Source organism: Dreissena polymorpha, chromosome 3 (assembly GCF_020536995.1).
Source record: "Dreissena polymorpha isolate Duluth1 chromosome 3, UMN_Dpol_1.0, whole genome shotgun sequence".
In the NCBI taxonomy this organism is placed as follows: Eukaryota; Metazoa; Mollusca; class Bivalvia; order Myida; family Dreissenidae; genus Dreissena; species Dreissena polymorpha.
Window position 1 is genome coordinate 143,691,490 of NC_068357.1, and position 26,888 is coordinate 143,718,377.

A 26,888-nucleotide genomic window follows, 5' to 3' on the forward strand; every position below is an offset into this window, starting at 1 on the left:
AAGATATTTCTTGTTATATTTGATCTAGAATGTAACCCGCCTCCCAGTTTCGCTGAATGGGTCAAGTTCCCCACAGGTACTACTTCCCCGTGACCCCAATTTTTTTTCGTACCCAAATATTTTTTCGTACCCAAATTTTTTTCGTACCCAATTTTGGTTTCGTACCCAATTTTTTTCCTACCCATATTTTTTTTACCCAATTTTTTTGGCATTATTTTTGTACACACAATTTTCGTACCCATTTGTGTTTCGTACCCAAAATCTTCGTACCCACATACACAATTTTGGTGATGTAGATAAACTTAAATTGATGCTTTTATATCCATCCTCTTCAAAAGCATCGTCACATAAGTACTGTCAGCACTTTGATTTGTGTATTGACCGGGCCGGCGGTCAATACCCGGTGTAAACCTATGACACCTGTCAAACTATCCGGGGAGCGTATAATACGACGATTTTGATTGGTTTAACTTCATACATTAATCAATTAATTCACATTGCGCAAACAGTTAACAACTGTCGGTGTTGTACTGGGTCAGTCTTCCCAATATAACTTTTAGTTCAGTGAAAGCCAGCCACTGTTGCAGACACTTTTAATGTGAGGATGTCATCAGAAAGTGATACCAGAAAATCAAATGTGCTGATTGTCTTTGTTAATGGCAAAAAGGTAAGATACATTTCTTAGCTTGCACAATGTTCGGATTTGATGCATAATTTCACCTGTCTGACAGCAAATTTGGAGCAAAGTCATCGACATCAATATCGGTGGCCTCTGTTCTATGTAACTATTCTTTTTTTATCAAGGACTGCATACGAAGTCAAGCTCGCATCTTGACTTCACAGCGGCTTTGTATTCCTCAAAAGAAATACCTGTGCAATGACGGAATATGAGGTTTTTGTGTGACGTCACAAGAGGGGTTTTCCGTAACTAAAAATAGATTGGCCGTCAACTTCTCGATCGCGGCCTTTTACATTGTATCAGAGTAAAGGTCGTCGGAAGACTTAACACTTACAATTTCACAAAACTATAAATACCCGTATTCTTTTTTAAGTAAGACTTTAATAAATGATATTTAAAAAATTATAAAACATATAATAATTTGAATATTATTATAAGTGGTGTGGATGCGATAGTGTTATTTTTCATCAGAGATTGAAATTTAGTGTAAGGGGTGTATTGAATCAGTTATAAAACAAAGCCCTTAAATAGCTCAATACATTTGATTTTTCAATCTTGAAATGTCGTTTTAATGTTCTTTTACATTGAATGAACTTTCGTTTCGTTTACATTGAATGAAAATATTAATAATTTGAGCATTCTAATCGAAAATTACACCTGCATATTTTGCAAATTGAACTGTCTTTGCATGTACATGTATATTGAAAACTCTTCTCTAGTGAAAATGTGCGATACAAATCTAGCATTTTATGAAACCATAAATCTACACATTTAATTTATTTTACGCAAGTATTTTATATCCGTATATAATGACCAAACGCGATTGCTTGTTTTCATGATGATGTTTCGAATACTGCAGTAACACACGATATTTACACATTATAGCAGAGTTTACATTTGCAGGTACCCGTTAAATACGTTAATTGTGTAGCAGTAAATTGATAAAATATTTTAAATGTATAGTTATTAAACACTTTATTGTTATGTTTAAACTGGCTAATATATATACTTAATAGTTCCTAGCTGTTAATTCATTTCGGACAAATGTCATTTTTTCAATATGTTCAAATATTTTATTAAAGCAACTGTTAAGTTTTTGACTTAATAAGCTGAAAGATGACATGGTGGTATCATAAATTGTGTTTAACGACCAGACACATGTGGTTTATGCAGAGACCCCATACAGAGTCATAGAAGTATATGTCCCTGGGTTTATTACACACTGTTTTCTTAGTAATTGTCTGGACCACAGGTGGTTAGCGTGTTGCTATGATATTAATTAATGAAAATATCATTTTGAATGATAAATAATCATATTATAACGAAAAATTAACTTTTCTGAAAAAAATTCACTATCATATATATATGGTACCGGTAAATGTAAACTCCGCTATTACATGTATAGATTTGAAGTTCGTTATCGCAGTGTCCGAAACACCATCATGAAAACAAGCAATCACAATAGGGTAAACAATACTTGCGTTAAAAAAAATTATATATTTATTGATAATAAAATGCTAGATTCTTATCACTCCTTCACTAGTAAAAGGATTTCAATATACATGCAAAGACAGTTCAATTTGCATAATACGCAGAGTTCTTTTCGGTATGTATGCTAAAATTTATTAATATTGTCATACAATGTAAACGAAACAAAAATCCATTCAAAGGAAGAGACACACAGCATTAGAAAAGTTGTAATTTATTCCGCCTGTTAGGGCTTTGTTTTATAATTGAAATGCACTTTCGATCGCTGATGAAAAATAACAATCCACACCCCTTTCCCATGTGTATGATTAAAATTATTGATATTGTCATTAAATGGAAACGAAAAGTAAAGAAATATATCCACACCACTTATAATTGTGATCAAATAAATATACGTTTCATTATTTTTTAAACATCATTAATACAAGTCTTTTTATAAGAAAGCATACGGCTTATTTAGTTGTTGTTGTTTGTGGGATTTTCAGTATTTAGTATTCCGATCACGTTCTCTGATGAACGAAACCGCTGCTTTATCAGCAGTATAAAGCGAATATTAAAATTTAAATTAGAAAGTAATACATTATTTACAATTAGACATGTACATACCTTTTCGTGCAAGGGTTTAGTCTATTTACTTCGTTGAAAACGACAACAACAACAACATTTTCAAACAAGATCTCTGTTCACGTTTACAATCGATACACTCGAGACACAAGGGAGGTAATTAAAAACCGGCAATAACTGAAAGGGTCTATTGAAGGCGTGTGTCATTAATTGAATGTTGTCCAGGCAACACTTTGTGCGTTTGCTGTCAAGATAATAATTGGAATTTAACGCAGTTAATATGCTTAATTATGTCATACGACTTGATTAATTATTATATGTTTTTTATTATCATTTCCATGCTTTACAACGTCATCTTTAATGGAATTTAATAAATAATTAATATTAAAATATCACGCATACATGAAACAAAATGCTTAATTTCAGCACATTTTTTTTATTAAATATGAAATTGCACTATAAAAATATGTTGTTGTTTTTTGATGGGTAAAAAACAAAACACTGTTTAAAAACATCATGAGTTACGAAGTTCTATCATCATTAAAACCATATCTGATCAGCGATACTCTATTCCATCACCCCTAAAGAAGTTTACTTTGATTTGTTGCATTTCACTGAGATTGTTCTAAAACTACTCACTTCATAAACCTTTTAACATTAACTATTTTTTTAATAGAAGAACACATCATTTATTCGAGTATACATAATACTCAATAAGGAAACACAGCAAAGCACAATTATAACACTGAATGAGTCGTAATTATTATACATTACAATATAGCAACACTGTTATTTTTTTTTAATAACTCAGGATCGCCAAATGTTTTCACATTTCGTTTTCTACAAATGGTTAGCGCTATAGCTACCATAACTATAACACCTGTTTTATCACAATTACATTATGTGAGAATCAAATACATTGTTAATATGTATAGCGGCTTTATGACCCGCTTATCAAAGATACTTGTAGCGAATTAATTGGATTGTGATGATCAAGTCAATTAAAAAAATATCATCGATTTTTACTGACTACACCTGTTTTGCACGTTCGATGCTGCCAAACCGAGCATGAATCACATTGGACCGCGTGCTGCCGAGGACGTACTTCAGTACTGCATCTCATGCATGGAAAATCCAAGTTGCACACTTCTCCCTTTCACAACCATTAAACTATCACAGTTTCAAACACTATAATGTTACACTATATAAGAAAAAAATGTTGAATGTTATTTTAAAAAATCGCTGTTAAAAATCCTGTTTTTATAGATCTTACACTAGGTCTATGCACTGGTCTAACTCTCAATTAATTTTGTTTGGCTGCATGCATTTTACAATTATATATTTACTTATTGTGGCTCATTGTTTTGTATCACATACCCTTTGTCGGATTTATGCGTGGTATACTTACATTATTGATTCAGGATACTTTCTTTGATGAGTATATAATTATCACCAATTAAACTGTTCGTGTGAATTTTTTTTTACATAAGCATAAGCATTACACGTTATCTTCAAATGTGCTACCTTTAATAACAATATTTTCAAACCACATCGAACAACAAAAGACAAACGTCAATTGCGAAACGACGAGGTGCGAAACGACGAGGGTGGAACCACCTTGGGCGCGAAACATGCGAGTACCAATCAAATTATTCTAAATATTCGGATACAAAATACATATGAGATACCAACCCTGCAGAGCCATGAATTTCTTACTAAAGTCCACCAATCTTAACGCATAGTAAACTCTAAAGGTTTTCGTGGTTATATAAAATAATCTATAAATAACTCTTACCTGGACAAATGCAGTTTAAAACCTTGCAATATTTTACATGAGTTTTTCCTAAGAAAATTATTGAATGGAACAAACTTAAGAAAAGTGGTGTGGGCGCGCAAACACTTGGCTGCTTTAAATCAACTGTTTCACAGTAGAATTAAAATTAAATAATACATACGTTACTATATATAGTAACACATTTGTACAGTTTTTCACGCCATTATTTATAATAGTCCCTCATAATGTGCGCGCGTGACGTTCAACTGGAAAAAATGGCGTCCACATTCAGTCTGAGCCACAGATCAACGAAATAATCAATCATAATTAGATTATTTAATGACAGGTAGCACGCAATGTGGATAATACAAATATCGTTTGAAACTGAAACACTGCTTTACATTTACTAGAAATTAGATTGATGCCTCTATTAAGTATTTGGGCTTCAACAGGATTCACCAAACAGTAAAATTATAAAGTAAAAGACACACTTACCTCTATGACAACATTAATTCGATACTTATAATAATAAAATAACAACGATGTGCAATCCGTTTTCTGTTATTTTATCCGTTGATCTATATTTATTTTGAATCAAACTTTTTTAAATGATTGTACATAGCGATTGCTAACCACTGTCACCAAAAACACGATTTACAAAATCGAATGACTTGTTGAAGCGATTACGAGAATATTATCAAAGCTTCCAATTATGCACGACAAATGCACAATCCAAAATACGTTTTTGTTTTCGTTCGATGCTTCAAAAATATTTAAGATAAACCTCTCACGTCCGAATAGCTAAAATTGGTGTTTTTCATCACAGAAATTACGTCACAGAACTACGTAATAAATTGCGCAATGAATTGAATGAAATCAAAAGTATGGAAAGCTGGCTTTGCAACAAATTTTAGAGAAAGAACAAAACAAATATAAACAAAACACGGTTAGAAATATATTATAGACGTTAATACACGGCTGGGCCGGGCCGGGCAGTGATAATCGGCCCCAGGTCTAGGGCCGTTATGCTTCCTGCGGGCCAATTATCACTGCCCGGCCCGACTCAGCCTTGTATTATCCTCTAATTAATACTTATGTTACTATAATAGTAACAGAATTGACTCGAATGCATGTGATTATCGGTCAAAGCAAGGTGATTATCACGTTTGGCGCTGCAGGGCCAAATGTGGATAATCGATAATCGGCCCCGGAGCTAAAGCACGTGACGTAACGGCCAACGCGTTACGTAATAACAAAATGACGTACACAATTAGTCTCAGCCAACGGTGATGAATACAAATAACCACAACTCAACGAAATAATCGAACATAATGTTAACGACACGTAGCACACAGTTTCGATAATACAAATATCGATTGAAACTGAAACTCTACTGTACATTAGATTTATGCCGCAATTCGAGCTTTAATGGGTTCATCGAACAGCAAAATTTCTAATTAAAGAAACACTTACCTCGACAACTTAAATCCGATGTTAGTAATAATAAAATGACAACGATGAGCTATTCCGTCCTTTTTTTTTATTCCATCCGTTATTTTATATTGATTTTAAATCACACTATTTTAAACGATGGTATCGAATGCTAAACACTTTCACCAAAACACGATTTACAAAATCGAATGACTTGTCGGAGCGATTACACAAAATTGATTCCTAATAATGCATGATAACACACAATCCGAAATAAGTTTTGGATTCGTTCGATAAAAAATATTTAACTGTTAAATATAAATCCTCCACGACGGAATTGTTGTCCCTAAATTCCAGAGATTCTAACTAAAACTGTGTTTCGTCAAAGAAATTACGTCACATGAGATACGTCATAAATTGCGTGATCAATTGAATGAAAATTATAGTACCGAAAGCTGGTTCTGTAATAAATAGTACAGTTAACGGGGATTAAGTATTAAAGACGTTAATACCATCGTTGCTTGAGGGCTAGAAGTGATTATCGGCCCTGGAGTGAATAATCGCCCGAAGACTTCTGGCCCTCAAGCAACGAGCTAGGTATTAACCCTCTCTCCTGTTTCGCTGAGGGCCTACAATGTATTCTTCCAGATCCAGGACACCTTTTGAATTTATTTCTGTTAAACATAAATCCATTCTTTTTGTATGCTGAATAAGCGTTGTTGGGCTTAGTTAGTTTTTAAAAAATTCTGATAGTATTAATGAATAACTTAATTGTAATAATTAAACTAGGAATAAGCTATTGTTTGCATATAGTTATGGTCAAGCTCTTTATGGACAAAACTGCCAAAGCCCTCGTGGCTAAGAGAACAAGGGCATTGTATAGTGTGATTGTATTGACACCAGACACCAGTTGAATTATTTGAAGCTTTTGTTTTTTATTTGTTAGATTATTGAAGAGAATCCAGAGCCAGAAACAACCCTCCTGCAGTATTTACGACGTAAACGTATCCTTTAAAATTTACAACTAGCACGTAATTTATTTCCTTGCAAGCACTAGATATATCCTCAATTAATAGTACAGTTTGTAAGTAAAATGTAGGAATCGTATGCAAAATGCGGTTTAAAACCGATTTTCTAAATTAAATTAAAAGGGGCGTTTAAAAGAATTTGTATTTGGGCTACTCTAATGCCTAGTCCATATAAACGTACTCCCAGAGTCTTTGATGATTTTTGCTATGTTGTGTCAAGGTTATAAAGCTGAGAGTTGAATTATTGAAACTACTCTTATGCCCAATAAATTTGTAAGTAAACAATGTGCATGTCATTATTTTACACAATGCAGTATGCAATTTCAGGGCTGTATCCACACTTGGCTGTCCTTAGGAGTAGAGGGCAGGGTTTACAGGGAAGTAGGGTGGTTTTGGGGTACGGGCTATACAAACTGTAAACTAGCTGTTGTCTGTTCGGTCAGCTCATGTATTCATTCAATAATTTGATTAATCAATCAGTCATCCTGACCATGTCTGGGAATCTTTACACAAGCATGAAGGACTTCGTAAAGTTGTTCACAGAAAAGATCCAGGTCAATGTAAATGCAAACTAAAAAAGAGTTTCCTCTTTATATGTTGAAATATTATCTATCCAATAAACAAAATGGCCAAATATTAACACTGATTTTATTTGAAAAAAGGTGCAGCAGTTTTAAATTAATATAATTCTTGTTCTAAGTTAAATTGCAATTTCATGTATATTGTTATGATATTTCCCATCACAGCATGGATTGTATGCACTTATTAATGATTGAAATTTATGGACACTGAATTTTTGTTTTACCTTGATGAACATAGGTCAACAGCATTTATCAGATTATGAATCCCTGCCTGTCATATGTATAACAATACATGTATTTGATACATAATATTTTGTCTATTTATTACTTTATACACTTGGAGACTTTTATAATGAATGAATTTTGAAATGAATATAGCTCCCTTATTCTTGAACGGATTTTGTTGAAATTTGGACTCAGACTAATTCAACACTTATATAATAATCCAAGTACATTAAATTGAAATTGATCAACAATAAAATATCAAACATACAAAATCAAAACAATCTTTGAAGAAGTAAAATTCTTAAATCTTACATCGTGAAATAATAATGTGAAATGTAAAACGAATTAACTTACACGTCTTAATGACCGACCATCTTGTAACATTGCGCTCATACCAGCCATATTGTTTTTCTAATTAATATTTGCTGGTGTAAAAACCCGCCTAGAAGGATGAAATTGAAATAAAATTGGAATTATATTGCGCGCTGTACTACACTTGATGGCATTTAGAACGTAGCATTTTTCAAACGTTAACATCTCAGTTATGAGCAAGTATTCTCATTTAAAATTGTTAAATTGTACATGTGATCATTTGACTACAATATGTACAAGCAAACGATGAATTCATTCATGCGTGACGATCGGATGCTTCAGCCAGTGGGGAAGGTAGCCTGCAACATGCCGATTGCGCTGTTGCGCTCCTGTAATTTTATATGAGGCATATTGATTTTAAATTAACTTTATGTTTTCCTAGTTGTCAACCCACCTAAAATAGAAATTGAAAAAAAATTATAATCATATCGCGTATCACCATTTTCATGTGCAAACAGATGAAACCACACATACCTCACGTGCAATAGCGCCTGATTGTCATTGATGGATGATTTTATTGTAATCTTGCACAGAATATAGACAAATTATCATATGTGAAATTTTGAATAAAAAATGTATTACTGAGATATTTAAAATTGTTAAGTGTTGGGTTTGAAAAGTCTCCCAAGTGTATGTACCTCAGTAGATACATATACCAAAGCATGTCTGCATTTATGTATTATTCCCGTAGGATTAATTGTATTGACTGAAGTTGAATCAGGGTCATGCAATTGCTGTGGCTATGTTTGCGCATAAATCACTGTTGTAGTTATGTTTATATATCTCAAGAAGTGATAATGCTGAGCAATTGTTATCACCACATGTCAGACGCCATTATCTGCCCTCATGCATCATCTTTTGTCTTGCCCTTCTGGGGACCACATTTTTTTAGCTAACCTGACGTGTCCGTTATTCTTTGAGTGCATGCGTCTCTTGGTAAACTGTTCTTTTTATGACATCTCCTGAACCACTGGGAAGATTTTATAAAGCCTGACAAATTGTTAAAATCACTCTTATCCATTGCATGTGTTGGTCATTTGCCATTAAAATCGAAGATTTAAAAATAAAAATGAAAAACTTTCTGAAACCACAAGAGTGAAGGCTTTAATATTTCATGTGTAACCAGGCCTTTTGGTCCTCTACTTAGTTTGTTTCCATTATGCGCCTTGGGTCAAAACTTGCCACGCCCAAAAGATCAAATGATTTATATAGACTTAAATGGCAAATTCAAAAAGACTTGTATAGTACATGGCTATTAAAGGGGCCTTTTCACGTTTGGGTAAATTGACAAAATTAAAAAGATGTTTCAGATTCGCAAATTTTCGTTTTAGTTATAATATTTGTGAGGAAACAGTAATACTGAAAATTTCCCATGCTCTAAAAAAGCCATTATATGCATCTTTTGACGATTTAAAAACCTGAAAATTATAAAGCTTTGCAACGCGAAACGAATTAATAATTTGGAGAGTTCTGTTGTTGTCGCTATATTTTGTGAAACTACGAGGATTACTTATATAGAGTATAAATACATTTGATTTTGTATCTGGAAGGTTGGCCGAGTGGTCTAGGTCGTAGACTTTTACTCCAGGACTCCAGGGGTAAGTGGTTCGAGCCCTGATGAGGTTTCCTTTTTTTTCCTTTTTTAAAATTTTATTCTTGATTTTTATGGAGCTTTTTAGATCCAATGTTTACACTTATCAATATATTGCATTTAATGACACACTTCAAAAACATGCCAAAATCTGTGAAAAGGCCCCCTTAAATTTTCTTTGAAATTACTAGAGTCAGGGGTTTGAAATTTTGTGGTCAAAATTGTATGGTGGTTCTCTTCCATATTGGTTCAAGTCATTCCTTTGGGTCAAATTTGCTATGTCATATGGGTTATTTGTTTTCCATGAATTTATGTAGTTAGAACTCTTAAAGTATTTTTCTCTGAAAGTGCAAGACCCATAGGTTTGTTTCTTGTTTGTAATGTTGTATAGTTGCTCAAATCATTTAAAAAGACTTGTATAGCAAATTTCTTATCTTTAACCATAATGATCAGGGATTTGTTAATTGTTGTGTAAAATATTTATTATAGTATACTCTTTGTCTTGGAACTTTTTATTTAAATCATGCACCTAGGGTCAAAACTAACACACACTAGAGATCATGTGATTTATATAGACTTTTAATGACCATCAAACACTAACATTACCATCACGTCCGTTGACCCGTGATACTAATATCTTTCTTCCTCCTTATTCAACTAACAATCACAGCAATCCTTACCTGAAGAATTACGATTTGATTTATCAAAGTGTAGGCTAGAAGCTTATTTGTAGCTTAATTGCCGAAATAAATGTTGTTGTTGTTTATATAGACTTGTATAGAAAATAATGTTAAAAATCTGATTATCTGAAACCGCAAGGGTCAGTGGTTTAATATCTGGCGTTCTACATTCAATAGTGGTCATCTTCTAAGTCTCTTTAAATTATGACCCTTGTATCAAAATTAGCACACTTGAGGGATTACTTGTTTTATTTGTAATGTGTTACTTTTAATTTGTTCTAATACTGCCGCAGAACATGTTAAGAGTGTGGCAAACATGGATAAAATCTGGTGACAAGCATGGTGAAATGGTATGTTGAACACAAGTTTTAAGTTTGTCAGTATAAGGCCAAAGTAAGTTCAAATGTCAAATTTAGGAAACAACCCTCTACAATTTTGTAAGAAGCATACTTTTTACCAGCATTGATATTATTTTGAATTAGATTGACAAAAGTGACAAGCCTGTTGAGTCAGTGTTTTGCACATAAACTTAGTGCATAGGTCTTAATAAATTATACACTTATACCTTTCTATACCTTTACTGATTATCAGTATTTCTGACTGGTACAAAATTAGGCTGTGGAGAGGGAGGTTGTGGGGCCTGTACTGTCATGGTGTCCAGATATGACCGACAGTCTTCACAGATATGGTAAGAATCCGATAAGTTAAACCTTTACCACTTAGATACGTATTTTCACGCATTTGTAGTCCCTTAGAAAGTTAAATTTAATTTAAGACCTTTCTGACTTAATTCAAGTTTTAAAGGCTATATTTCCAAACCTTAGATACCGGTGAGCAGCAAACAGCATAAAACCTGAACAGACTGCGAGTTACTCTCAGGCTGTTCTGGTTTTATGCTGTTTGCACATAGCCATTTCCACTTTGCTTCACATTAAATAGTTCTTATTTCTTTGTTTGGTTATTACCACAAGAATTCCTGGTCAATAACATATTAAATCAACTAATGTAACTTCCAGCACATGACGAAATTGGCCAACCCGTAAAGTGCGGGTGCCCTGTTACGACTTTAACAACAAAATGAATTGTTGCCTTTTCTGTTAGATTCTCTACTTTTTGTGACCAAGATAGGTTTGCTTAAATGCTTATTAACAATTACAATGATTACATTAAGCCAGGTTAATTACATGTATTTGATTAGTGCATTTTGTCATCCAATATGAAGGCCGACACCAATGTACCAAGAAATATTGTCACGATCTGTAATTGAATCAACCTTAACGCAATGGCAAGCATGCATCAACTGTCAACAAACAAATTATTCGTCGTATTCTCAGAGTCTAGCTTGACATTAATATATTGCACGCATTAATGGGAATCAAGCATGAATTGCCACTAACAAATATAACCAATATGGTATAATTTTGAACCAGATGTAAACATGAATTAAAGTATCATTAGTGTTTTATCTTATGCTGTATTTGACAGGTGTATTTGTCATGATTAATTGATTAATCAGTAACTGTTGTCTCTTATTAATCAATTGATATTTTGAATGCTGATTCCAACCACGGTTGGACATGTTGCATAAATCTTTGCAACATTATGTTTGCTCAAAGTTTTTTTTGTCTACCATTTGAAGTAATTCAATTTCAATACTTGCTGTTATCAAATGTAAACATTTGAATTCAAGATTAACAAATAACTACCAGTCGGATGTCTAACAATAACACATAAAAACATATGTGATTGAAATTAACCCCTTCAGAATTGAGACTAGCTTTGGGGAAACTGGGCTTAATGCATGTGCGTAAATTGTTGTACCAGAGTTGCCCATGACAGACTGCTAATCAAGGACAACACTTTCCGCTTTTATGGTAAAGGAAGTCTTATATTTGTGAAAATCATGTCTTTTTAAAAAAAGATTGTTTCCTGATTAGCCTGTGCAGTAACATTGGACAACACTATACACACATGTATTAAACCCTGTTTTCGCAGATTGAGACTCATATGGCTTAAATTACAGTCACTACTCGGTGAATGCCTGCCTGGCCCCTGTGTACTCCATGCATGGTCTGGACTCATATGGTTTACATTACAGTCACTACTCGGTGAATGCCTACCTGGCCCCTGTGTGCTCCATGCATGGACTGGACTCATATGGTTTACATTACAGTCACTACTCGGTGAATGCCTGCCTGGCCCCTGTGTGTTCCATGCATGGTCTGGCTGTCACCACGGTGGAGGGCATTGGTAGCATCAAACATGGTCTGCATCCTGTACAGGTTGGGGATTTATTGAGTATTATTGTCTGTGCTGTAATTGCTGCGTTGTATAATCTCCCATTTTTAGGCAGATATAGATTGTGTTTAAATCAATTTATTTTAGCTAGATAGTATCGATAGCTTAAGGCCTATTGGAATGCTCTTGAGTCTGTTTCCTGGGAAGACCCAGTACTTGATGTCCTTTGGGAGAGCAAAAATAACGTTCAAACAGTCGGGATCAAACCAATGAACAATGAAGGTTTGCTAAAAGTCCACCACAGCTTTTTATAGATAATTGTTTTTCACTCATTTCACTCATTCAGAATCACAGACATCTATGTTTGTTTGTTTTATAATCATTATCAAAACTCATGTGTGCTCTTTTGTATTAAATGGTTAAACCCCTAAACATGTTTCCTGCACAAGCAATAATTGGATAATAGTGTAAATAAATTAAAATATGATTAATATATGTGAAAGCGCCAACTGTGATAAACCTTCTTGACTACATGTGTGATTAGTTAACGTCCTATCCATACGTGCCTGAAATACTGTGAAATATGGCAACAAATCCTAAAAATATCTTCTTGGCATATAAAAAGGCAAATAACATGAGGGCAATTTTTGGTTTTACTCTGAAAATAAAGAAACCGTTTTCAGACATAAACAATTTCATGGACAACATTTATTGCTCTTGTCTTAAATGAGGGTGATGTTTTTGGTGAAACAACAATAACTGGTGCACAACTGTTTGTATTGAGATAAATGCCCCAGAACAATTTCAAGTTTTCTTGAGTTTTTGGACATATTACATCAATACCATCTATTTTACGACTGCAGCGATTAAACAAACATTACTTTAGTTAACTAGTTTAATGGCACGATTCCAATATATTTTGCCTCCCAATAAACATCACAAAAATGGAATAAAATGCATTAAGTATTCACTTACAGACTTATTTAATGTTATACAAGTAAAAAGTGGGATATAAAGGCCGCAGCGTTCAACAGAAAAAACCGCCGGTGATAACCACGAGCCCCGAAAGATCGGCTTTTCACTCGTAGAAACCTGCTACTTGAAAAAATATGCCTACCGGAGGTGGATGAGCACACGTTAAAATTATAGACGTGAAGAAACGACGTTATAGCAGCAACACCGCCTGCCACCCCCCACAAAAAAAAATGATATTGCTCATCAAGCGACCGAACTAGGAAAAAACATATACTTGACTGGGCTAAACCTAGTTCTGCCAATCCCTTGACCATTGAGAATCGTTCTTGCAATCACACTTTTACATGACTCTTAATATCAATGATCGCTATTAGTTGTGATCACACTTTTACATGACTTGTTTAACATCAACAATCGCTACACTTGCAATCACACTTTTACATGACTCTTTTAATATCAATATTGGCTACACTTGCGATCACACATCAATAATCGCTACACTTGCGATCACACTTTTACATGACTCTTAAAATCAATAACGTTACACTCTTGCGATCACACTTTTACATGACTCTTAATATCAATAATCGCTACACTTGCAATCACACTTTTACATTACATGACTCTTTTAATATCAATAATCGCTACACTTGCGATCACACGTTGACATGACTCTTTTAATATCAATAATCGCTTCACTTGCGAACATACTTTTACAACCAGCGATACCCCCTTTTCACATACTCTGACATTAAAATACCAATAATGACACCTTAACGTTTTTCCCATACGGTATTGCTACTATTTTTAAGCTTAATCTTTAATAACTTTGAATTACCCGAAAGGACAAGGTTGATATACTACGCATGTAGTCACAGAGGCCATTTAGATAAATGTTTTAGAATAAATGCGCATGCCCATCCGACCCCCAGCAAACAGAATTTTCCGCCACATTTTATCAAAATATGTCTGAATTATCAATCAGGCTTTTTAACCATTAATTTAAATGCTGCATTACTAAATTTCTAAAAGTAATTTATTTTGGGCCAATTTACAACTGCAAACAATATCACTTCTGAAAACCCATGGTAATGTATCATTCCACAGGATCGCCTTGCGAAGTCCCATGGTTCCCAGTGTGGCTTTTGCACGCCGGGTATCGTCATGTCCATGTACACGCTGCTACGTAACGATCCTCAACCATCCATTGCACATATGGAGAAAGTTTTTGAAGGTAATGAACATGGGATACGGTTGAAATTGAATGAGGGGAAGTTTCCATTGCACATATGGAGAAAGCTTTTGACGGTAATGAACATGGGGTACGGTTGAAATTGAATTAGGGGAAGTTTCCATTGCACATATGGAGAAAGCTTTTGAAGGTAATGAACATGGGATACGGTTGAAATTGAATTAGGGGAAGTTTCCATTTCACATATGGAGAAAGCTTTTGAAGGTAATGAACATGGGGTACGGTTGAAATTGAATTAGGGGAAGTTTCCATTGCACATTAATTATGGAGAAAGCTTTTGAAGGTAATCAACAACGGATACGGTTGAAATTGAATGAGGGGAAGTTTCCATTGCACATATTGAGAAAGCTTTTGAAGGTAATGAACATGGGGCATGGTTGAAATGAATGAGGGGAAGTTTTGGAGTACACTTTTGAAACCTTGAAAGTCCCATAAAGTAAGGTTGACCAGTTTAAAAGACAACATTTAAACATGACTTTCTCTTTCTATTTTGGTAACAAAACCTATATCTGCGAAGTTGGGAACTTAAGCATCATTTTACTTTAAATTGGCAAAAACTCTTATTGCTTGATTGATAACTTTTAGATAGAAATAATAATGTGTAAAACTTACATAAAACTGAAAATACTAAACATAGTTGCTATTGTGATTGAATAATAATGCTAATTACATACTTAAATATGATTTGTTTTTGAAAGTGTCATAGATTGCTTTCCCAGCAAACATGCACATATGGGTCCCATATGGGCTGTTTCTGGGCAAACCCATATGGGTAAGCCCATATGGGAGTCATTTGGGACCAATATGGGCTAGCCCATATGGGAATGCCCACAAGGGTCCCATATAGGTCCCATATTATTGCGCTATCGGGAAAAATATGTAAACTTGTATTTATTTGATTAAAAACTCATTTCTTAAAACGTATGTAGGACTAACTTGATCTAAACTGCTAATATTCTACCCAAAAATAGAAAATCAATGCATAAGCAAATAATATGCGGCCCATATGGGTCCCATACGGGTCCCATATGGGAGTCATTTGGGAGCTATAGGGGCGTGCCCATGTGGCAATGGCGATAAGGGTCCCATATAGGTCCCATATTATTGCGCTATCACGAAAAAGATGTAAACGTGTATTTATTTGATTAAAAACTCATTTCTTAAAACGTATGCTGGACTAACTTGATCTAAACTGCTAATATTTTACCCAAAAATAGAAAATCAATGGATAAGCAAATAATATGCAGTCCATATAGGTCCCATATGGGTCCCATTTGGGCCGCCCAACAAAGGACAAAATCAGCTACCGGGCTGTTTCTGGGCAAACCCATATGGGTAAGCCCAAATGGGAGTCATTTGGGACCTATATGGGTTAGCCCATATGGGAATGCCCTTAAGGGTTCCATATTATTGCGCTATCAGGAAAAAGATATAAACTTTTATTTATTTGATTAAAAACTAATTTTTTAAAACGTATTTATGACAAACTTGATCTCAACTGCTAATATTTTACCCAAAAATAGAAAATCAATGCATAAGCAAATAATATGCAGCCCATATGGGTCCCATACGGGTCCCATTTGGGCCGCCCAACAAAGGACAAAATTAGCTATCGGGCGCACATTTTTTTGAAAATTCTGTTTTTGATATGGATTTGTTTCAAATAATGTATATACTATGATTAATATGAAGTCATTTTCAAGAGATAATTTTAATTTAAATAATCGCGCAGAAAAATAAAGTATTTAAATAAAATGCGCTTGCGCAGATGTTAATTCCGCCTCGCGAAAACATCCAAAACAAAACACTCAAAACGGTAATTTGTTAAATTGTGATATTATACACGTAATTATATATTTCTTTTGAAATCAGATATATATTGCTGATCACGCATTATTTATTTATCTGTTACTTCAATGAATGCCTGTGCGTTTAATAATTTAAAGTGCAAATTATTAGAATCCTTCATCGCTTTGCCTTTGTCATGTATTTTCGCGACGTAAGTCGTAACGTTCGTTTGTCGCCATAGATCAATCTTTTAGTTAAACTGCTTAATTCAACTTGATTCTGCCTAAAGTACACTACAAACTATTTATAGCAGACAGGCGCATGCCTGAAAAAATGGAACACTAAATTAGTAATCATGCTAATGCTAATAAATCTTACTTATCTTATACTATACATTGATAATATTAATTTAAACGTATAATATAATGTTTTTTTTATAGGTCTTTGATTACTTGCACGCAAGTCAAGGTTGTCTGCCTGTTGACAAATTTTAATGATTATTGAAACACATATTTGCAGAATATTAAAAAAGTCTGTGTATTAAGAAATAATTAAATTCGTAATGTTTATTGTACAAATTTATTTCAGAAAATAAAATATTCACCACCACCTGGTTTGCCAACATCGTCTTTACAAGGAATGTCCAGCAGTGCATGACAGAGGCCGGTCACTCCCATTAAGTCCAGCTGAAGAGCCTTCCCAGTTCATAGGACAAAGTAACTAATTTTTGTGCTTGAAACTTTAACTTAAAATAATTTCAGTTTTGGAACTACTGCTTATAAAATGATAGTTAATTACATAAATAATTGATGTAAACAGATAATCCAACTGAAAAAAATATAAAATACACAGTCATTTAGTGATCTATAATAATACATACTTCTACTAATAAAAGAAACAAATTGACGTTGACGGGCATATAGGTGCAAGTTGCTATAATCAGCCCTAGCTGTACAACAGCTGTTGGGACAAATCGGGCCCGCTGCCGTTATATCGGCACACATCCGATATAATTATATAAGACCCAGCTGTGATATATATTATTGTCAACATAATTTTAGGTACAGTTTTTTTTACTCTGTCTTCAGATGCAGTTACACAGATTTTAACGGTGTTGGAAACAATGAGAGACGAGAACAGGGAAATGAAGCGGATGCTGCATCGGCTCTTGGCTAGGTCAGCTACTGATGACGAGCCAATGCAACTGCCATCAGTCTTCCGATTGGAACATTTGAGCAAATAGATGAGTTTGAAGAGCATCTTGGTGATGAAGCTACGATCCATCTTTTCTAGGACTGCTGCATAGTTCAAGCTTTTTTATCAAATATATTAAGCAATGTTGTAAATGTAATTGACAGTTCTTTCTCCATTGATCCTAAACCATTCCTTTAAGGATCATTTTCTAAGAAAGCATACATTCTTTTTTATCTGGAAATGAAATGGTATATATTCCTTTGCAAAAGAAGAAACAGCATTCCAGTTTTTGAAGGTTTTAAAAGACATATATATATATATATATATATATATATATATCATGTGCAATTACGAAAAACACTAGAATGTATGAAGATATCAAAGATAATAATATGGACTTGTTCTCGAAATAGGATTTGCCATTTATTTGAGTTTTTGGATTTTTCTGCAGGGTTTTTAATTTCTAGTTTATAAAATATTTTGTTTAGTCTTGCAAGTATGTTTTCTACAAATGTTCTTTGAGTACATGGTGTGTTATTTGTATTGGTTAAAGATTTAATATGCATGCTGGGTATGCTTTTGAGTAATGTGTAGTACATCAGGAAAATAATTGAAGGTATTCTGTATATGTAATATATATTTTATATCAAAATAATAGGAGTCCTTAATTCTATAGTTGTATAGCTGGTCAACATATATAATGTTATAGAAAAACGTCGTATTGTTTGAAGTTATGTCATTATTGTTCCATAAAATAGTTAAACTGTTGGTTTGGGTTTATAGATTATGAGTAACATTACTCCATGCAGATAGAACATTAGATAGAAACATGTTTTCGTTAGCAACTTCTTGTAAAATATTTTTGCTGATGTTACATTCAAAAAGTTAGGAATCACCATATTATTTTAGAATTCTCTGGTAGAATAGTTAACGTGGGATCCTCCTGCTATTTATGTATGTATCCATGTATATGTGTGTAATACTTTATGTGAATAAAAGTTGAGAGTACTTTAATAAATTTTTAAGTCTTTTAACAAAAACCTTGTATTTCTTGCAGGATAATGCTATTTAGCTCTTGAACCCTTTGATATCGCTTTGTTCCAGCAAGAAGAAATAGATAAAACATTTAAAAAATGAAATTGGAAGTACATGTACAAGAATCTTTTGTCTGATGTTCAATTTAACACAGTATTTCATGTTTGCAGCCTACATATTATTTCTAACATAACCTGAATTTCCATTAATGCGTTGTCCAAAATTTTACAGGCTCTGTGTACCCATATTGAATACAATGCCACCAGTTTGTAGCCCATATTAAGTACAATGCTGCCTGTATGTAGCCCATATTGAGTAAAACGGCTACCCGTATGTAGCCCATATTGAGTAAAAGGGCTGCCTGTATGTAGCCCATATTGAGTAAAAGGGATGCCCATGTTGGACCTATATGGGTCCCATGTGGGCACCTATATGGGCCCCATGTGGGCTGCCAACATGGGACCCAGATGGGTATTGCAACCGGGCTCCACATGGGTCCTATCTGGGCTGCCCCATATACTTTCATGGGGCAGCCCAGATGGGACCCATGTGGAGCCCGGTTGCACTTCCCATCTGGGTCCCATGTTGGTAGCCCACATGGGGCCCATATAGGTGCCCACATGGGACCCATATGGGTCCCATATAGATTGTTTGCTGGGTTTTAGTTTGCATAAGTTTAAATTTGATTTGTACATAAATATACTTATTGTATTATGAAAAAGTTAGTATTTTAATAAGTACTTGGAAATATGATTTGTGGTTGCCTCCAATAAAATCAACAGAGGAAATAAATGAACACTTAGCAATCTTCGTTATTTTAAGTCTAAGTGAGTTATAGGCTTCAAAGCAGTTTGCAAGTGTATGTAAGTGAAAACTGAGGTATCTTGGAAATATCTTGGAAATAAGTAAAACTGAATTTTGATATGTAATTTAAAATGCCAGTGAATGTCTCACAAATTTATTTGCATAAATAACACAAGTTCTTTTCATAGAGCTACTGTTTTTATTAAGAACTTTAATTTTTCTTTTCATCCGGGTAGCAACATTTTAAATTATCAGTAAACTTAATAATTAAGGTTCAATCTGGTTAAGAGCACTCTCAATCAAATGACACTCCGATACATATCACTACATAAAGTGTCTTTATAACATAAGTATGCCAAACTACTGTGATATGAGCCACATCATACAAAATGGGTCTTATGCAATAAAGTTCATGTATGTTTGCAGGCAACCTGTGTAGATGCACGGGCTACCGACCCATCCTCGACGGATTCCGGACATTCACAAAGGTAGATTTCAACACACTTTAAAAATAGGCCTGGTACGGAAACTATCTATTTTAGAAAATTACACAATACCGAATCAATTATGTCTATGTAGTGCTTTCTTTATACATAATAATACAAACGTATGAGTCTGGCTCTGGAAAACTAGGCTAAATGCAAAGTGTTGTCCAACATAAGCCTGTGCAGTCCTCTCAGACTTATCAGGGACGACACTTTCTGCAGAAACTGTTTTTTTGCTTTAATAACCTTCAGCACATGCATTTGCCCTTATTTTCCATGATCAGTGCTCATATTTCATTTTTTCTTGTTGCTTTTGCATTGTCCACACTATTATTTTGTGACTCTTGAAATAAATTGAAACATATTTGTTATGTGTCTTTTTCTTGGTAAACCTTAACATGATGCAAGAATGGATCATTTTGGTTTTAGAATTAATGCTAAGGTTAAGAAGCACAGAATCAAAGCACGGTAGATGTGTTTTTATAGATCTGTTGAGAGGGTAATGAGAAATGAATCCTAACATTTGTTCAATATTCAACATGGATATCATTCACATAACAATACTGGAGTTCTATCTTTGCAGGAATACTGTCAGATGGGAGAAAAATGCTGTCAGAAACAGGCATATGTTCAGAATCAGGAAGAAGGGGTCAGTAGCAATTAGTTTTTACTTCGAATGTATTTAGACACCAAAAACATGTGGTCAAAACTAATCTGATTCAATACCATTATAAATTTAATTGATAAAAAATAAATTGCATGTACACAATGGGACCAATAAGACAATATTTTGAATATGCGTAATAAAATATATTTTTTCAAATAATTATACTTAGATAAATATACATTAGCAATTAAAACATTTAAACGCAAGGTACTTCATGGGAAGTTGAGAAAACATTCCAATATTATATTGAAAGTTGTGAAATAATTCCAACAACATCAACGAATTCTTAAATAAGTTTAAAAACATGCCAAAATTGCAAAGAAAATGATAACAAATGCATTAAATAAATTGCACATGTTACAAAATGAAGTTATCTTAAATCTTATAATTTTTATTTAACAAAATGTGGTCATTAAAACATAAGACAATATTTTAATAATGGTAAATTAATTATTTTTTTAGACATCCTTATGTAAATAGATGTTTAAGTAAAAGACAAGTAATGATGACATAAATGTTGACTTGCACGACAAAAAGATTACTTTATATCCTTTAAAATCGAAATTTTGTAGACGTCCACACGGCTAGTTCACGGTGAGGCTTATCTACCAGTGGACTCTACACAGGATCCCATCTTCCCTTCTGAGCTGCAGGTAACACCAATTAGATGAAATTGTTTTTATCTATTCAATTGACACCTCAATTCTTCTCTACCTGTTGACACAGTTTGTGTCACCAACTTAAACTTGTTGTTCTCCTTTCATACAGATTGTTTGTTTTGATTGAAGGACCAGTAAAACAGATAATTATTGGCTCACGTACAAGCTCAGTGTTTTTATTGGTTGTAGTTGTAACTGATTAATGTTCAATTTCCCAATCTTTTAATGTAAAGAAAACAACAAAAACACCAAAGAGTTTTATGTTACATGTTTTTCTGTCTCACTTAATAGAACTGATTCGACCCTATTTTATTTACACCTGTGCGTAGTCTGAAGTTTGAAAGGTGGAAGGCAGCATAAAATTGTAAACAATCGTCCTTGTATCTCTCAGAATAGTGATCGTTACGTACGACTCAGAATACCTGGTGTTCCATGGTGAACGTGTAACCTGGTACCGCCCCAACAGCTTGACGGAGTTATTGGACCTCAAAGCACAGTTCCCAGACGCCAAATTAGTTGTGGGCAATACAGAGATTGGTACGTGAATTAAGAAAATGTTGCTTTTAAAATCATTGGGGTGTAGGTTGTCTTTGTGAAAATGCCGCTTTTATGCACAATATGTTTAGAGATCATTGGAAAATGGGTTGAAGTTTTTATGCCCCCGGTAGGGTGGCATATAGCAGTTGAACTGTCCGTCGGTGTGTCAGTATGTCAGTCAGTCTGTTCGTCTATCCGAAAAAAAACTTAAATATTGGCCATAACTTTTTCACTATTGAAGATAGCAACTTGATATTTGGCATGCATGTGTATCTCATAGAGCTGAACATTTTGAGTGGTGAAAGGTGAAGGTCAAGGTCATCCTTCAAGGTAAAATGTCAAATATATGGTGTCTGTCCTTCCGAAAACTTTAACATTGGCCATAACTTTTTCAATATTAAAGATAGCAACTTGATATTTGGCATGCATGTGCATCTCACGGAGCTGCACATTTTGAGTGGTAAAAGGTGAAGGTCAAGGTCATCCTTTAAGGTCAAATGTCTAATATATAGCGTCTGTCCGTCCGTTCAAAAACTATAACGTTGGCCAGAACTTTTTCACTATTAAAGATAGCAACTTGATATTTGGCATGCATGTGTATCTCATGGAGCTGAACATTTTGAGTGGTAAAAGGTGAAGGTCAAGGTCATCCTTCAAGGTCAAATGTGAAATATATGGCGTCTGTCCGTCCGAAAACTTTAACATTGGCCATAACTTTTTAATATTGAAGATAGCATCTTGATATTTGGCATGCATGTGTATCTCATGAAGCTGCTCATTTTGAGTGGTGGAAGTTCAACGTCAAGGTCATCCTTCAAGGTCAAAGGTAATAAAAATAAAATATTTTTTTTCAAAGCGGTGTTCTCATGAAGCTGCACATTTTGAGTGGCGGAAGCTCAAGATCAAGGTCATCCTTCAAGGTCAAAGGTCATTTTTTTTTATTTTTTTTTTTAAAGCGGTGTTCTCATTGAGCTACACATTTTGAGTGGTGGAAGTTCAAGGTCAAGGTCATCCTTCAAGGTCAAAGGTCAACAATTGTTTTTTTCAAAGCGGCGCAATAGGGGGCAATGTGTTTCTGACGAACACATCTCTTGTTTAATTCTTATTGAAGAGCAATATATGCATGATTAAGAATCAGTGTGTGTCAAGCAATAATTAAGTTTTAGTTATAAATGTTTTAACCATGATTTTAATTAAGTTAAGAATGGTGATAATTACATAAAGGGTATGGCAAGGGGACCGGTGGTTGGCGTCAAAACAGGTGGTTTCCGGTCTGTCACTTTAATTTGAATCAACCAATCTTGATGAAACTTTGGGCGCTGTAAGTTTACATGGAGAACTAGCTTAGGATTTTATTTGGGGCTAGTCTGGTTAAGGTCAAGGTCACTGTTACTTAAAGAGGAAAATGTTCTCTCTTAACAGAATTACACAATAGCATCGAGACATTTACTGTAACAAACCACCAATTCAGTAGTTGAAACTCAGTTTTTGATACCCATTAGTTCTTGAAGTTAAGACATATTATTATGCCTCTCTTCGAAGAAGAAGGCGTATATTGTTTTGCTGGATTTGATTCGGCCTGTCTGTCTGTCTGTCGGTAGACCAGTTTGACAAATTGGGGTCACACGGTCAAAGGTCAAGGTCAATGTCACAATACGTGTGAAAATCGTGCTACTTCGCCTGTGCTTTGGCCTTTGACAGTAGATGACCCCTATTGGAATTCTGGTCACTAGTTCAAAGCACTGTTTTTGGGGCATATGTCTCCGTCCGCGGAACTCTTGTTAGTATTATTGTTATGGGAGTTTGCTTGTGCTGTCTACACCAGGTATGGAGATGAAGTTTAAGCACATGAAGTACCCCGTGATGATTGCCCCCACACACGTACCTGAACTGCTGACAGTGGAGCACACAGAACAGGGCATCCGATTTGGGGCAGCAGTCACACTCTCTCAAATTGATAATGAACTTAAGTCAGCTATGGAGAAGTACCCAGGTCAGTCTCCTTTGCCAGTGTCTCAGTAGATCATTCATTCCACCGTCACCAGACTTGGTGAAAATATTTGTTGTTTTAAATTGCAGGACATTTAGTTTCTTTTCTTCATACCTTTTTGTTGCAACAAAAGTGACACATTGTTCAATATTCAATTTGAAATTACTCGTAGTTCACTGCTCAGTCCCTTGTTGGCAAGTTGATAAAATCTTTCTGTATACAATTCAGATCATGGCAATATATTTCTAATTATGCCCCATTGAAAATAAATGGTACGTAACAATACACTGACTGTACCAAGGTACTTTATTTTAATTTCAGACTACAAGACATGTGTGTTTGCAGCTGTGGTGGAGATGCTGCGCTGGTTTGCTGGCTACCAGATAAGGAGTGTGGCGGTGGGTATAACATTTACAGGTGGAGTTTGAAAAGGGGTATACTGGAGTTACTCTGTCAGTTTGTTGATCAGTCAGTTGGTCTTCCAGTCTGCATAAAATTGAGTTTTTGGAGAAAACTACTTATACATTTTGTAAGTGATCACCTTGAAACTTCAAATATGAAACAATCATAAAATCAAAATGTTCAAGATTTTGTTCAAGCCCAGTGAATCCAACGTTACGTTAGTGACAAATCTCTAGTTTTTGTATATAAATCTCATTGAGTCATGCAAATGCTTAAAGCCATCAATATTGCAATTAAGAGAAAGTGGTATATGGGGAAATGATGTATAATTTTCATACTTAAGTTAAGTGTTCAGTCCCTGCCCAAAGATGGGTGAACAGTCTGTCTGAAACATGGTTTTGCAACTGTCATACACATCTGGTGCATCTTTTGAGCAACTACATTTAAAAAAGACAAATTAAGCAGAATCCATGCTCTTGTTTGTACAATATTTTTCCCCACCTCAAATATTAGAGCTTGTTGTTGGCAAGAAAGATTTTCCATGTTTGTCCGTCCTTCTGTCTTTCTTTTCTGTCTGTCCCACTAATTTGTATAGCGTGTTACTAAAACAGTATTGTTGTTACTTTGGGCTGAAACGTTGCAAACAATTTAACCAGCATGTGAACAAGGGCATCACCATATGTTTGTTCACAAATTTTCGACATTAACAGAGCTTTCAACCATTTTATAGGAAAAGAACTCCATTTATTAACTTGTGTCCCTTGTAACTTGAACAACATTATTTCTATGAAAATGAAACTTTACAATCATTTTAACCAGCATATGAACTTGCATAACTTTATATTTTGGTTTGCTGGTTTTAGACACAAGTGGAGTTATGCCCCCTTTAAATATGAAAAGTTTTTTTTTCCTTTTTTCACTTCTTTTGCGAAACTCAAAAAAAGTTTTGCTGCTAAAGGGCTAAAATTTAACATACATATTAACTAGCATGTTGATTGCCCACCACCATAATTTTCTCACCAGAGTTAAGGCACATATTTATGCGAAAAATTACAGTTGTTAATCTACCGGTATGTGGCCTGTCACATGCATGTAAAGTTGCACACTTTCATATTTTGGTATAGATATTTTCTACACATCAGTACTTATAGCCCCTTCTTTAAGCACAAACATTCTGTGTTTATCTCCTGCATAACGCAAAAGCATTCCTGCTAGCGGGTTGAAACTTTACAAATATATGAACCAACATATGAACTTTGGCAACTACATAATTGGTTCATTTTTTGTACATAAGTGTAGTTTTCTTTTTTTTTAAATTCAATATAAGACATATAATGTATACATGTATATGATCATACAACAAAGTAATACTATGAAGCAGGAATAATGTTCAAACATGTTATACAAGATATGCTAATAAATACTTTTTTGACCTTGTGGTTTCCTTTTGATAAAAAAAGTTTTTTGTTTCTTTAGTTGTTTGTGGTAGGTGTTTTAAAAGAAGGAAAAACAACAGAATGATTATGAATAAGGATAATTTGCATAAAGTGGGTAGAAAGCATACTGGACTTGTTTATGAAAGTTTATTTTTTTCCATTTTTGTTCAAATATATGAAGTGTATCATTGTTGAGGGCAAGCAATTTCTTTTTCAACTTGAATCTTCTGTTTTAAATAATTGATAAAACAGTTCATTTTAGGTACTTGCTTTCTGTATTCCATGCTGAATAAAATATTTCATAAATATAATTATGAAATTCACAGCGTTATTAACCTCTTGTAGTTTGAAGTTATTTACCCCCAAACTGATGCCTAAGATAAATAGTTTAACATTTAATTGTTGTTTCTCTAGAAAGATTGACAATTGATTCCATAGAGGTTGAATATGTTTGCACTCCCAGAAAAGGTGTTCTTTAGATTTAATATGTTTACTACACATATCACATAGATTTGTGTTAGATAGGTTGCACTTAAACAGATATGTATTTGTAGCTATGATTCTCTGGATGTATTTATATTGAAAATTTCTCAGTATGCTATCAGTAGTTGATTTATATGGTATGACAAATATTTGTTTCTAATTAAATTCTTTTTCCCCAAGAAGGTTCTGCCATTTAGTTTGAGCTTTAGAGATTTCGGCAGGGTTTTTAATTTGAAGTGTATAAAATATTTTGTTTGTTATGTTTTGTTTTGCAATTATGTTTTCTACGAAAGTGTTTTGAGTACATGGTGTTTTATTTGTATTGGTAACAGTTTTAATTTTGAATGGGTATACTTTTGATCAATGTGTAGTGCATCAGGAAATTACTTGTAGGTATTCCGAATATGTAGCATAAGTTATCAAAAGAATAGAAGTCGTTTATTCTGTAGTCGTATAATTGATCTACATATTTTATGTTTCGTTCGAACCAATTTTTATAGAAAAACGTTTTATTATTAGTTGTTATGTCT

At 34.1% G+C, this 26,888-nt stretch overlaps 1 long non-coding RNA gene and 1 pseudogene across 2 annotated transcripts; both read left to right on the forward strand.

Moving 5' to 3' along the window:
* The first annotated feature begins 604 nt into the window (after positions 1 to 604).
* The window catches only part of LOC127872658 (xanthine dehydrogenase/oxidase-like), a 90,622-nt pseudogene continuing 64,338 nt past the window's right edge, over positions 605 to 26,888 (forward strand).
* LOC127871795 (uncharacterized) lies at positions 16,648 to 18,966 on the forward strand. 2 transcript variants are annotated; one of them, XR_008045562.1, is made up of 3 exons: positions 16,648 to 16,694; positions 17,255 to 17,382; positions 17,755 to 18,965. It is a non-coding gene; the product is annotated as an uncharacterized LOC127871795 (long non-coding RNA). The 2 variants fall into 2 exon arrangements; XR_008045563.1 differs by lacking the exon at positions 16,648 to 16,694 and adding an exon at positions 16,702 to 16,723 and having other exon boundaries at positions 17,755 to 18,966.